This window comes from Anabas testudineus, chromosome 2, assembly GCF_900324465.2.
Source record: "Anabas testudineus chromosome 2, fAnaTes1.2, whole genome shotgun sequence".
Classification (NCBI taxonomy): Eukaryota; Metazoa; Chordata; class Actinopteri; order Anabantiformes; family Anabantidae; genus Anabas; species Anabas testudineus.
Window position 1 is genome coordinate 15,018,465 of NC_046611.1, and position 15,129 is coordinate 15,033,593.

Sequence of the window (15,129 nt, forward strand, 5' to 3'; positions counted from 1 at the left end):
ACATAAAAAGAAAGAAAAGGTCCACCAACAGGTTAAACAAACTCTCTGGAAAAGAGAAATAAAATATTTAAAAATAAAAAAAAGCCAATGAAATCAGGAGGCCATCGCAGAGTCTCTAAATTCATTAACCTCAGCTCAGCATGGAAACACTGTTCCTGAGGCTGCTGGGGCCTCATATTACAGGTGCAGAAATGTGCACGAGTCCCTGATGAGCAGTAACTCCTCTCAGACGGTTTCCTGGACATTTAAGAAAGAAGCTGAGCCCGAGCATCAGACAAACTGGTGTCACCACCTCCATTTTATGGAAAAGAGCTACGTGGAAATCTTCCAGCGCTCTGTTGGCACTGTGTGAAGTTCAACCTGGCCTTGTTCCACCGTTTTGATTTCCATAACGACACACACTTGGAAAAAAAGAACAAGAAAAAAAAAAAAAAAAGGTTTCAAATTCAAACTGAAAACTGAGCCCCCGGGAGAGTTCATTAGAAAGCAGAGCGGAGAACAGAGATTTACTGTTTCTTATTAAAACCAGCCTTTCACCACATCGGTTCCTCTCTTCACTTTCTCCTGATATAAAACACCGCTGACCTTCCAGAACGGTGATCGCGAGCACAGTGCCTCCAGAAGAGAAAACCTTAGAGGCGATTTCTGGGTATCTGACATTAGCAGCTCTCCAACTGTGACCTCATCCTGCAGATCCGCGGCCAACATGTAAATCTGCTTTGTGCTGCTCTGAATTCTTAGTTGTCTTCTGCCAAGGTTGATGAGATCATTTCCTGTTTCTAGTGTTGAACTACTTATTTCACTTATTTCAGTGAAGCAACAGTAGAAGCTGATGAAGATTTCCAGTGTTGGTGAACAAAACGTCACGTTGTTATACTGCAACAACACCTTGTGTTGGTGACGTGGGGGAAATGAGGTGAGATTCTGAAACTACGACAGTTTTATGACATCGACAGTAAAGATGGGGATTTACCTGGATACTTGTAAAGACCAGAGCGTTCACATTTGAAGACTGTTACGCATCTCTTTGACAGTGCTAAACTCCCTCAGCTGCGGCGCCATCGCTTGTTGATGTCAGTCGTAAATTCTTCGTGAGAATGATTGGCAGCTGCTGGAGCTTATGACGAAACACCTGAACCTTTGCACACGTAATAAGTGTCTCTGTCAACTTTCAGCCCCAGCTGACTCAGACTGGAACAGGCCTGGTCCACATAGATTCACCCAGTCGTCATTTGTTCAGCTCTACAGTCGTTTAGTATGCACCCGCATTAATAGGCGTTTACTTTTGATGATGGTGTTTTGATGTTGGGATGCTGCCACAGGTTCCATCCAGGATCCAGTTTGAGTGATGCTGGTCAGACGCCAGGCCTCAAACTCCAGCTCCTCTTGGATCATCAGCTGTTGGAGACCCTCTGAGCACAAACACAGAGGTGGTGACACTTTAACCGTCGACAGTGAGAGCTCCTGCTGTTATAGATCAAATCCATCGAATTACCGTGACCTTGAAGTGTCCTTCAGAGGTAAAAAACACCTGCTGTCACGTCACCAGACGTAACTATTCAAGTAAACATTATTTCTCTCTTGTTGCTGTTGATGTTGCTGTTGTCGGGCTGTGAGATCATCTAGGATCATTACAAAGTCTCCTTCCAGTGGGAACCTGTCCTCCGTCGTGCAGGAGGAGACAAGTTCAGTTGCTGCTTTTGGAATTCCTCACGTCTGCCAAGGTCAACAGATTTCAGGTTACTAAATTCCTCTTTAATGTGACATTCAAGATTCATGATGTTTGTCATTTAGTGAGTAATTTCAGAGTCTGATGAATGAAAGAAGTGTTTGATGCTGCGTGGAGATAAATCACCGGGCTGTGCTGGTAACTCTGATGCTGCCAGAGGAACTTTCAGCCCTCAGGGTTTGTCGTCACGTTCACGTCAGTCCACAGTCTCGTTAGCTCAATAAGCGGCTCATGTTAAAGGTATTGTTGTGTTGTGATGTTTGATACTGTTTAAATCTATAACTCCTAAACGCACTCGACACAATAAGGGATTGAAAGTTTCATTATTAGTTTTCCCTGAGAGGACGAGTCTGCAGGGACTCACACCTGCTCTCAGATAAATCACTTTGGTTTAGTTGCACAAGAAAGAAAAATCAGAGTGGACAGACTGATTGGAAGAGGACAGAGAGAGACAAGTGTGGAGGAGGCTGAAAGAGAGAAATATTGTTTCTCTGAGGACTCACAGCAGCTTCACTCTTCACTGATTTATAAAGTCAGGACATATGAAGCAGTCACTCAGTCCAGTTCTCATTATCAGCGCTGCCAAAATGTTTAATGCTAATTACTGCTGGTGTGTGTGTGTGTGTGTGTGTGTGTGCGCCCACTGCTCCCACTCTCCTCCGTTCAGTTCACTAAATTAAAGTAAAACATATTTTATCAGCAGACACACTTGTATATGATCCGTTTTATGTGTGCAGATTTAGAGATGCACGTCTTTGCCTCCTGCTCATCACGGGGGACGTTAAGGACATTTACACAGTTTTTGTTTTGGGGGAAAAGTTTCACGCAGAGTTCTTCTTATTAAAGTCTGATTTATTCCCACTTTGAGCTCAGTTCAATTAAAGGACATGAGATAAAAACGACATGTTGGTTCTGTTCTTAAGAAACTAATTTCACACTGTGTTAAGTAGGAAGTGGGAGCAATCAGCTCTCTGAGCCGTGATGAAGAGGAGAGGGAGGAGAGCAGTGAAACATCCTGCTGCCTCCAGTCATCACAAACATGCTCCAAACTGGAATAAGATGATGTCCTTCATCTCCTTGTGCACTTTGATAAACCTTTGCAGCACAATCCAAATATCACACAGTACAGTACCCGATCGTGTTTTTTTCTGCTTGCTTTTTTAACTGGTTGATTTTGTTTCTCTCCTCTTTCCACTCAGACCAACCGGTCGAGTCAGATGGCCACCCACCCCGAGCCTGTCTCTGATGGAGGGACTTTTTCCTCTCCATTGTAAAGGGGCTTGAGACGATTCATTTGTGATTTATCACCATATAAATAAAACTGAATTGAACAGAAAAGTCACAACAGTGAAAATCTGCTCTGCAGAGAGCAACTTAGAGTGGACCGACACGCTTCTGTGGACGTTTTGACAATTTCCGGAGGTAAGAATAGTCTTAGTTTTTTGTGTTTGCAGTTTAATAAATTTGTATCTTTGTGGTGTCTGAATGTTTAATCAGCTTATCTACAACAAATGTTAACAGTCACTACAGTCATTTAATAATCTTTCCCTGACTTTAGTAAATATTTCTTGTCACTTCATGTCACTGCTGCACAGCATCTCTGTGCAGGCTGACGACATCATCTAAGAAAAGCCTTATTTTCTTAGTCCACACTGAAACAGAAGACGAGAGTTTTCACAAACAGTCACTATGGTTGTACACACACACACACACACACACACCTCGGTGTGTTCCAGGTGACCTCTCCAGGCGCGCTGACATCCAATGAGGTGTTTCTAACATGGGATCAGTTTCCTGCCATCTGGCTGCAGCTGTTCCTGCTTCTCTGATCACAGAGCAGCAGACTTCAAAGTCGGGGCGACCTGCAGGAGGATCAGGGATGTGGGACAGAGTCAACAAATCCCATGTACAAATCCAAGCCAGCAGAGTGTTAGTGAGTCCCTCAGCTCTGTCTGACGTCTCTGCTGTGACTGTGGCTTTCAGTCCAGTTCAGGTCCACTGGTTCCTCCTGAAGACAAAAAAAAAAAAAACTTACATGTCTTCAGTCTCTTATTGTAGATATTCAGATTTTATTTTACATCAGTTTAACAGAGGTGAAAATGTAAATCCTACTGGTTTTTCTGTTTATACTTTACCTTTATTGAATCAGGCGATTTGACTGAGAACGGCAGAGAAAGAGAAACAATGAGCTCGATGGGGAGATAAAAGGACAAACAGCACCAGACAGACTTCTCTTAACTCTGTTGGTTTGGGGAGTTTTCTGGAAGTGATCAGAGAAGGTGAAGTTTAAGGTTGTGTGGTTTAATGTAACGTGAAGTTATCAGACCCTCGACATGACCCTGCACTGAACACGTGCGAGTTCACATGATCTCAGATCTCGTGTTCACAGCTCCAGCAGGACGACACATCTGCTTCACCACACAGCTCGGTCACGCTTGGCGTCATTTTGATGGACTGTGTTGAACACCTGATAAGGACCTGATGTGCATGTGCCTGTAAGAAGCCAGTTTAAAGTAATTTTCTTAAACTCATGTTCAGATGCAAGATAAATAGAGAGAACTGCAGTCAGTCAGGATTAATGACCCCTGTAGAAGAACACTGTTGCACAGTGTGAATATTTGCACTTTTTAACTAACAGCTGATATCACTGGATCCACTACCGGAGAACACAATATACACAGATTTATTATGAGAAAAGCCTTATAGAGACAACACACTCACTGTAGGCCTGCAGAACACACACACACACACACACACACACACACCAGTGAACACCGTTTAGAGTCCATGCACCATGAAACAGAAACATGCATCACTTTCTCCGAGACTAATCAATTTTCCTGCAGCTGATTCAAACCAGCAGCTCCGACCAAAAACCTGCTCCACTGCTGGATTTCACCTTCAGCCTCTAATCAGGTTCAGGATGAAATTAATGTGTTGTATTGATTTTCAGATCTTCAGCTGGATAAACACAGTCGTGACAAGATGTCAGACTCCTCTTACTCCCTGATTGGTGAGTTGTTTTTTGTGGTTTTTTTTAAATCAACCGATTTTCCATCCCAGAAAACCCAAAAGGGTCAGATCAGTCTGATAGTTGTCAAATCACTCTAATGCAAAATAATTTCCTGTCTAGATTCAGGCACTAGTTACATTTAGGCAACATTCACTGGGATGCATATTCTTTCTTTATTTTTTGCTTTATGAACGCCAGTGGATGAGGTGCCCCCTTAACACTTACAACATTTACCCTCTAGGGTTTTGAACATTTTTTCCAATTACTGATGTCTTAAATCTCTTGGTATGTAAACATTCATTTCTCACAGTAAACACTTTTGCACATTTACAGCTCCCCGAGATTGTTGCAGGGACAGATCTGAGGATAAAAAAGTAAAAATAAGTTAGCCAAGCAAAAATCTGAAGAATACCAGAATAGAGTCTAAGACTAAATAAAAACATCCTGCCGGGTTCTACATACTGTACAGTATATTTGTATGAACTTTAGAATCAACTAAAGGTTTATTTATAAAAGACCCAGGTGGGAAATAGGTAAACAGACACAGGAACAAGAATTGTGAGCCAGGGGTTCTGGGTAATGTAGTTGGCACAGGGAAGTGCAGGAGTAGAGGACTCGAAGGAAATGAAGTTCTGAAGGGGAGTCTAAAACAAAGTAGTAGGCAACAGGAAGTCAGGAGCAGGGGAACTACAGGAGAGTGCAGGTGACTCGGTCAGGGGATTAAGCAGGGGATGCTGGGTAACGTAGTCCAGGGCTGGTGAGGTGAATAAGAAGTTATCTAGGGAACAGGAGAGCAGAGAACATGTGGGCAGGGGTGCAATAAACAGAGGTCATATTAAACAATATCCAAAGCAGGGGTCGGGTACAAAAACAGATCAATACCAGAAAGTCCACAATCCAAAACAGGGAATCCAAAAACAAACAGCCAGGTGCGAAGAGCGTAATAAGGGTGTAGTGAAATAAGGAGTGTAATAAGGGTCAGAGAAGCAGGTTGTCAGGTTATCAGAGTTTCACAGGCTTTCGGGGAATACAGATATCAGGAGGTCTGGAAAGTGTCTTCATGCATGAAAAAGTACAATCTGGCAGGTGACTGTGATCTGAAGGGCTGCTTAAGTAGTAGAGGCTGAATCCAAGTGAAACAGATCAGGTGATTAGGAGGAGAGCAGAGAGTCCATCAGTCCATATATGGGTACAACAGGAAGTGGGTGGAGACCAGTGTGACAGGAGTGTGGCCAGGTAAGAATGAGAGAGAGAGACTGAGAGAACAATAAAACAGACTGGGGCAGGATCAGGGATCATGACAAAACCAAATGAGTTGTTTCTACTTTAACATTATTCCTACACCTAAACCGCTCCGTACTGATAGACGCCCCTTTAAAAATTAAGCCCCAGCCCCTCGAGAAACTCTCATCCCTGTTCTCCACTTGCACAAAAGCACTTTAGTTAAGGTTCGAGAACAATTGTATCTGTATTAAAGGAACTCTCTCTAACCTGTGAGAGTCTAAAATACTTTTTATTGCTTCATTTCCACGGAGACGAGTCTTAAAACTTTAGTGTGAAGTGAAGAAACTCTAAAATGCTTTTAACAAGAGGAAATTAGGGAAATGATGAATTAACTAAATACGTATTAAATAAAAGTATTATTAGTAACATCACATCCTCAAATCCTCAGACTAAACACTGCAGTGTGCTAAGTTTGATCAGTTTTCTTCTTCGCTTCTCGCCATGCTGGCTCCAGATGTTTCTGCTGGGAGGTCTGATCAGAACTAGCAGACACCACAGAGCTAATAACAACTTCCTACTGAATAAATAGAGCCCTCAGGTTGATGCCTTTCCACAGCTTTACAGATGTTTGCAGTTTACAGCTGTTCAGCAGGACAGTGTTACATCAGCAGCACCTCACTGATTCAGAAGCTCATTTTAATTGTCCTCATTTTTCATCAAACCAGCTCTTTAAATAACTCTGCTGGTCCTCACAGTTCCCACAGAGCTTTGGGGAACCAGAGAAGTGTAGCGAGGTGATAACCCGTGGGATTCCTGACCCTGCAAGGCCAGCAGGTCAAACTAACAGTTGGTGTAACATTACAGTGGCCTCAGGCTCCGCTTTACCTCTGTGACACGTGCTGATACCTCCACACACCTGACCTGAGTCGGGTTTCACGGTGTTGAACGGCTGAGGAACTCAGGAAGGAAGAATTTCCTTGTTATGACTCAAGATGTTAATTGATGATCAAAAAGTTGTTGGTTTGTACATAACGTATGTTCAGATGCCCTAACTTTGCAATGTTTCAAAAATAATAATAATCATAAATGTTTACTGTAAATTCAAGTTAACAAGGTGAGACAGAGTTTACTGAATGAACTCAAGAGAAACTATCGTCTTATTTGACATTTCAGTCAGGACATCAAGTTCGGACCTTAGGTTAGTATTTATCCAGATGTTCAGAAGGTTGTGATACCCTGAGAACAGCAGGGGAAGTGGTTAAATGAGCTCAGGACAAAACAAAACACAGGTGCGGGCTTGTTAATGGGACATGAAGGTCTGCAGGTCCAGGTCTGACGCCACTGACAGGAGATTTCCTGTTTTCATGTTTTCCTCCGGCAGCTAAAACCTGTCCATTCAGCTAATGGCTGAGGTGTATTAGCATTTCTTTGAGCTGCTCAATCCTGCTCTCCAGTCTATCACAGGGCTGATACTTAGAGACAGACAAGCACTGCTAATCAATCCTGCAGGCACTTTAGACTCATGGCTAATGACCGAGCTGTGGTGTATGGAGTAGCTACAGTACACCTGAGAAACACTCTACACTCCATCTGTAACCAAAGAAAAGGTCACAGCCGCAGACACTAAACCGGTATCTGAGTACCGTCAGAGCTCAGCCCTTCTCTGTGGATCACAGGCAAGTACTGCAGTGCAAAAATGACTGCTGATACTGCAAAAGCAGTTATAAAATATTCCCACAATGACCTTTTCAGGGCTCTGTAGCCCCAGACTCACATTATTTTATCTTCAGCCAGCAGCTCGGCTCCACTGTATAAACCGACCAGGGGATCAATAAAATCTGTGATCCTGGTCTCAGATTCTGCAGCTTGATGTTGCTCATCCATGTAAACTGAGATTCAGTCAAACTGTCCTGATTATTGTTTAAAGGTATTGTGTGTGTGTACATTTACAATTTGTCTGCTCACAACCACAAGAGCAACTGGACTGACTGGACTGGACTACATTTAATAAATAAACACATTTGAATGATGAAGCCATGCCATGTCGAACACAGAATTCGACCCTTTCTCTTTTGATTTAATACCAAGTTCAGCACAGCGAGCTCAGGTATAAAACAGAGAGAAAATACAGTTTGAGATGTGAAGCAGGTTCTGGTGAATGTGGCCGTAAATTAAATTGTCCCCTGTTTGGTGTGAAGGCTTCAAGACAGATGAGAGCAGCAGCTCCTCGGATCCACAGCGAGAGTTTTATCACAGAGGACCCAGACGACGCCTCGGGCTGCGACTTTCATCTGCTGGTCTTCTTAATTAATCACACTTGCAGCAGCAGAGTTCACCTTCCTCTGGGCTTTTTAATTAATCACCTTGACTAGGAAACATTCATTAAAATCTACCTGACCGATTAGAAAAGTGGAGGATGTTTGTCACGCTGCAGAATCTGAGACCTGTTATTTTTTTATCAGCTTTCTCCATTCAAAGCATATTTAAGGTAGTGAGTAGTAGTACTCATCACTTCCGCAGACAGTTTTCATACTGTCACTGAACGCATCTCCTTGCATCTCCTGTCATGACACTCATCAAACAGACGAAATGTTTTTTAGTCTCATTTACTCTACATAGAAACATTCATTTTCTCCTCTGTCTGTGGTGCGTCTTACAAAGCAGAGCTAGTGCAGCAGCTATTACTGAAGGCCCCCAAAAATGATTCATGCAAGTACCTGGACACAAAACACGACTCCTGGCCCAGCCGGCACTAACGCACGACCCCTGCAGAGGTGGTTAAGCTTTCATCCACAGGCAGAACATTTATCATTTGTCTCTGCTCTGAAAAACACCCAGTCCAGTGTAAAGTTAGATTTGGTTTCACAGCTGAAATCACAGCTGAAGTGTGAGTCAAACATTTCTGCTAGAGAAAACCCTGAAAAGTGTGTAGACACCGACTAACCCAGCGTGTGTGTGTCCTGCAGTAGATATCTGATGCTCTTACTGGCCGGCAGACGTCTTCTCATTCCAGACCGATAGAGGCAGGAAGAAGAATGATGACGCCAATCAACAGATAACATCACCTGCAGACACAAAAACACACTACTGACTACACACACTGTTTTTTTCAGGACCCTTATTTCCTTTGTGTCTACAGTTCTAATATGTCACGACCTTCAGCCCATCAAGCTCTCAAAACACGATGCTCCATCTAGAAACCTTCAGAACAGACGAATTTAAGAAAGCAGAAAGTCGCTGTGACGTTCAGTACGAATCCCTTTACACTGGAGTTTACCGAAGTATTTGAGAAGACCTTTTTTTCTATGGATTCAGAATCGGCTAAAAATCACAGGCAAGTTTTACAAACCTTATTAAAGCTATAGTTAAAGGTGGAGGAGGGTGCTGAGGGGGGTCATGCTGTAAACTTGTCCTCTATCCATTATCCTTCATGCAACAACAATTCTCCAAAGCAAAACAGCTGTCAGCCAAGGGACAAAGCAGTTGAACTCACAGGTCCCATAGCCAGTGGACTGAAGTAAAGATGGCTACAAACAATCAGCAGCAGGAAGTCTTCCACCAGGTGATTACTGGACCAGACCAGATTATGAGAGAGGGAGAACTAAAATAGACAGGTGAACAGGAAGAAGGAAGGCGGGCCCATGAGAGAAACAGGTTGTCTGTATGAATTAAAAATAAGAAATACAGTGTAACAGGTTGATCAGTGTTGGTAGGTGCAGTTAGCTTAAGACAGAGTCAAGAATAAATCTTATCTGGTTGTTTGGCAGATTCCAAAAACATATATTTCACAAAGATGCTGCATTTTGTTATAAAGCTCTGGCTTCACTTGGAGTTAGTTAAGTCTTTAAAACTGAAAGAACACAAAGAAATGTCCATGAATACTGATACGTTTTTTTTGGATGAAATTTCACTTTTACATCCAGCAGTTGCAGGAAAAATGGTTTCATTTGTACAGTAATTAGATTTGAGTTTAGTTCTTTCTCTTACCTACATGTGGCTGCGTTAATAAAAACAGCTCATGAGCCTCGTGGGATCTGACGACAGCACCTGGGACGCTGGACACAAGTGAACAGAAAACTTTGAAGTTCAATGTCTGATGTCCTTTGGTTTTATCAGTGGAATCCAGACCAGCAGCCTCCTGCTCTAACTCTGTCGTCTTCCTACACTGATGAAAATTTCTGACTGAAGAAAATCTTCCTTCCTGAGCAATCGAAGCGTCTGGAGAGAAGTGCCATGATTAATTCATCACTTAACGGGAAGAATGAAATGGAATATTTCTGCTCAAAGCCTGGCCTGCAGATAAATGACAATAAAGACAAATGTTTCTGCTTTTAGTCAGACACAAAGACTTCACTGAAAAATGATTTCTTCATGTAGTCATGATGAATTAAGGGACAGGGAACAAATGAATCAACCCACAGATAAAATGTCCACTCAGGCACCAAGGCAGAGCTTTTCAGTCAGCAGGGAAGAGTTTTCCTGAGAGTCAAGTTGTCCAACATTTAGGTGTGAGACATTAGACAGTACTGGAGAAACTAATCTATGCCTGTACTTAAAGCAGCATTGCTTCCTTAGAAGTACACCAGGTATTAATGAGAGCCATTAGTCTCCCCAGAATCACTGCAGTGCTGCTTCACAGGAGCATCATCTTGAGATTACCACTCCTGTCCCACCCACTGCTCACACCACGCTGTTTGAATCCCATATACACACTAGAAGAAATGAAAGAAGTGTTAATAGACTTATAGTCACGTGGAGCTTCTAGTTATTATTATATTTCCATATTCAGTACCTACAGAGCAGCACAAGGATTCATCTGGAGTTGTGCTGGTGTAAGATGTTCCCTCCCTTGGAACTCAGTTATTAGTCGGAGGAGATGGATCGTTGTCCAATTGTTCAATCTGTGATTAGCATAATGAAGCTGGAGCTCCTGCTCTATCAAAGTAACACAGTCTGAAAGGTTGTTGAGCAGGACAGTCGACATGTTTCTGTGAAGATTCTCATTCATCCAGGTCATGGTTCTGCCGAAGGTGCTGCTCAGTGGCAACTGATGAACCCTTTAGATGGAAGGGGAAATGTGTTCAGGAACAAGTCAAGTTGCCAGTGAACATCACTGTTGACACAGACAATAACAACTGAGGGGAAAACAAAAAGAAAACAAGGAGCAAAGACGTGAGGATCCCATATCACACAATATGGTATTGATATTACAAGAGAAGAAGACAGGAAATAATCAAATAACAGCAGTGAAATCCTTCCAGGAAACTGGAACTTTCATTGAATACAACTTCAAACAGTCCCAGATCCTCCGAGAGCCTTTTATGTTTGGTTAGAAACTCTGCAGTGTGCTGACACAAGTTATAGAAAGTGACTTTAAATCTGAGGCCTTACGTATTTGTTTGGAATCTCAAAGTTCAGACTATAAGGCGAGTAAATGCTGCTCTATAATTGTTGGCATAGCCCCTGTAGGTTTGCAGCTCTCTGTCGCTTTAAGAGAAACCAATGTGTTAGTAGAGAGGAAATTAAATGCCTAAATTAAAACAAATGAAATAAAATAAAGTAAAAATCTCCATAAGAAACAAGCAGCTGATTCACTCTTTATTTACATGTGGACGTGGTTTCGATCACTGTAAATACAGTGATCGAACTCTGGCTGCGCTTTGTATACAATAAACACTGTCACATGTTTTACCTTTATATCACGTAACATAGCTCTGCACTTTGTGATGCATTTAAAAGTTATTGACTCAGTTGCATTGTGGGTAATGTAGGAAGACTGTGGAATAAATAATAAGGCATCTCCGTTTCTACTGCAACTTTTTTTAACTTTGCATTGTGACTTAACACCGTCAACACTAATATGTCATGAGAGAGAGCCTGTAAATGTCAAAAAGACTACTACTACTACTACTACTACTACAACACTACTGCTACTACTACTACTACTACTTTTTTTGTAGTAATTATGAACATTGCTCAGATTGTTGCTACATCTTAAAAACACCGTGAAATATTTAAACTGTCAACGTGTGGAAGGATTTTCTGGCCTTAATTCAAATCCTCAGATCTGAGCAAACGTATAACCGCGACAGACAGAGGAAAGAAAACACTAGCTGCAGATTTAACACCTCGAGCGGCCCCTCTTCTCTTCTCTGTGCAGCTTCAACAGAGAGACGTGACTGCTGAGGAGAAATCAATACAAGGATGCACATGAATAAAAAAGAGCTAAGAGCTCATTAGTTTTGTTTTCCTGCTTGATCCTTCAGTGAAAACACGACTGCTCATTCAGTGAAACATGCAAATGTTCTGTGGATCAGTACTCTCATGAATCTAGGCTATAGAAAAGTGCTTTAATTAGTCTAATTCCTGGAAGGCGAAGGAGACCAGACTGAGCATGCTCTGTCCGCACTGAAAAGCGCCCAGGCTGCTCCAGTGTTTTGGATCCATCATTTTAGTTCACTGTTACCCTGACAGATGAAAAAGGAGATGAAGAAAATCTGATCCACAGGTATGAGACCAGGTTTTTCGGTCATAAAAATATTGTTCTTGTCAAACAGCAGCCAAGATCAGGAGAGTTAAACTGGATCCAGATTTTCCAGAACCACATCTAGCCTTAGAGCAGCTGAATGATGGAAAATGTTCATTACAAGAGCTTTAAAAGTCCTCTATGTCCCCAAAGACATTTATCTGATGGAAACTATGTAAAAGTGTGGGCAGGTTCTGGACAGCTACTCTGCATTTTCTAATATTCAATCGATAAAAGAGAACGCATCAACCTCTGGGCGACTTGTTTGGAAGGCAGACAGCGTGCGGAGCGCTCAGGACCAGTCACAATCAGTCAGGATCAAGCTTTGAAGTTTTAGGACCCATTGTCCTACGCTTTGTGGACTGGACTTCAAATCCAATCAGTGCCATAAATGGAGAAAGCTGCATCTCTAGAACTTCTATAAGTGTGGACTCGAGAGCTCATATAGAAGTTGATACAAAGACTTCAGTTAACCTGAAACTGGGCTGAGCCACTCAGAGCTTTACAAACTAATCAAAGGATCTTAAAATCAATTGTTAAAGCTACAGGGAGCCAATGTAATGAGGCCAGATGTGACATAATGTGGTGTCTCTCTCCCCGAGTTAAAGCCGAGCAACAGAGCTCTGAATCAGCTGTTAATTAATGCAGCAGAAAGGCCTGTTAAAAGGGCACTCCACCGATCGTCTGTTGTAAAAGCATGGATTAGTTTTACTGTGTCCTGTTGAGATAAAAAGAGGACGTGGCTCCAGGGCGAAAATGATCCAAAGCTGAGTTTTATCATGAACACTGTGCCGTCCTTTAATCAGCTTTCTAACATGCAGCAGATGATTCCTGCTCAACACTGTCCTCAGTTTTTGTCCAAGAGCAACAAGAAGTTAATTGTGTAACATGCTGAGATGAAAATCAAATCTCACCAACAACTTATTACCTCCGGAGGATCAAGTCCAAAAATATCTGGATTATGTTTTGGACTTAAGGGATCTCTGACTGTTTTGATAGTAAAGTTACACTCCTGACGTTTATTACAACAACCCTAAATACCCTAAACCTTTCAGCCAAAGCCTCTGTGAAGACAAACATCAGCAACTGGGCCAAAACGATTTAAGTATAATAACAGAAATTAAAGGAAGTAGCACAAAATATCCAGAGGAATCCCAACATAAGGACACAGACCTGACATGAACCTGTCCTACATTACACAAGTCATGAGAAAGGATGTGTGACGTCAATGTAGATGAAGAGTCTGATGTTTGGGACTTCCACAAAAACTCAGGTTCAGTTTCATACGAAGGTGGAGTCCAGGAACACACACAGCGAAGGTGAAATGAGACGTTTTATAAGCTCACACAGATATTTCTCTCTTTGTCCTCGGCTGTCAGTGACTCTTTTGTCCTCGTGTTTGCCTTTTATACGTCTGCATAAACAGATGGGAAAAAGGACAGAGAGGAAAAAGAGAAGAGCACGAATCCATTTCAGACCCGCGGGGACAGCTCGATTGTCTTGGCGGAGAGAAAAACTGCTGCGTGGATAAAAGAGGGAGTCGAGCCACCGCCTGGAGAAAAGACAGAAACATGTCAGAGGACAACAAGTGGGACGTCCCGTAAGAGCCTGCCAGTCTACCAGTCCTGACTCTGTGGCCTCACTGTGTTTCTATCAGGCCTGTTATTGATTACAGACACATCACTGAACCCCAGCACATTATGGCTGCAGGCCATCTGCACCAAACTCTGCTCAACTTCTTATTATGCAGCTCGGGTCTGTTTTGTGTACATTTACATATCTGCTCCCATTTAAACCCAATCGCCAACATGTGTGCAGCCTTCTCCTCTCCGGTTTGTGCTATTAAGGCTGTTTCCACACTGTGTGAGACAGAAAGAGAAAGACGAAAGCAGACGTAGGGACAACAGTTACGCGCGGACATCACAAAAATGATGAATAAGAGCCGGAACAAAAACTAAAGAAAAGGAGGAGGATGCACCCTGCTGGGAAAGAAGGAGCACGGAGGATGAAAGACAGGATAAGTGCTGGAGTGTGAGGGAGGTCGGACTAATCAGTTTCACATCACAGGAAACGAGGAAAGCGAGATAAAAGGGAAGAGGATGAACCTTGAAGCTGAAGCTTTTTAATCAAAACTCTTATTTCTTTACACCTTGTTGTGTGTATTGAATGTGCATTTGTGTGTGTGAGGGCTCAGCATCCGCCTGAGAGCCATCTACTCGTGCTCCATGCAGAAATCACCGCCTCACTATGACACTGTACACACCACAAGCTAAAGCTACTAAAATATTAATAAGTACATAAGTATCTTAATCAGTCTGTCACCTGACAGTATTTAGTACTTTAATGTACACACAAGTATTAAGTCACTCAATATGTAGTAGAGGAGGGACTGTTAAAAGATTTTATTCATGATCTGATTAACTAATCAGGTATAAAAACCAAGCAAGCAAATAACAGTTAATGAAGACAATAATTAATAAGTGTATGTTTCTACGCAACTAAACTGCAACAGTGATCACACGCTACACTAATTTGTCCACCTGACGTGGTTCAGGTGGACACATGTGCAGGACAAATCCAGGACAAGTCCGTCTGCAGTCACCTGTTGGTCGTCTGGCCTTTCTGTGTTGCAGTTGG

The 15,129-nt window shown here is 42.4% G+C and overlaps 2 protein-coding genes across 3 annotated transcripts in view; both read right to left on the reverse strand.

Annotated features, from left to right (window-relative positions):
• Window positions 1-15,129, reverse strand: part of LOC113163505 — a 1,294,879-nt gene that overhangs the window by 476,172 nt on the left and 803,578 nt on the right. The window lies entirely within an intron of this gene.
• LOC113163500 (NACHT, LRR and PYD domains-containing protein 12-like) overlaps window positions 1-15,129 on the reverse strand; it is a 664,684-nt gene that overhangs the window by 351,922 nt on the left and 297,633 nt on the right. The gene's annotated exons all lie outside the window — the stretch shown is intronic.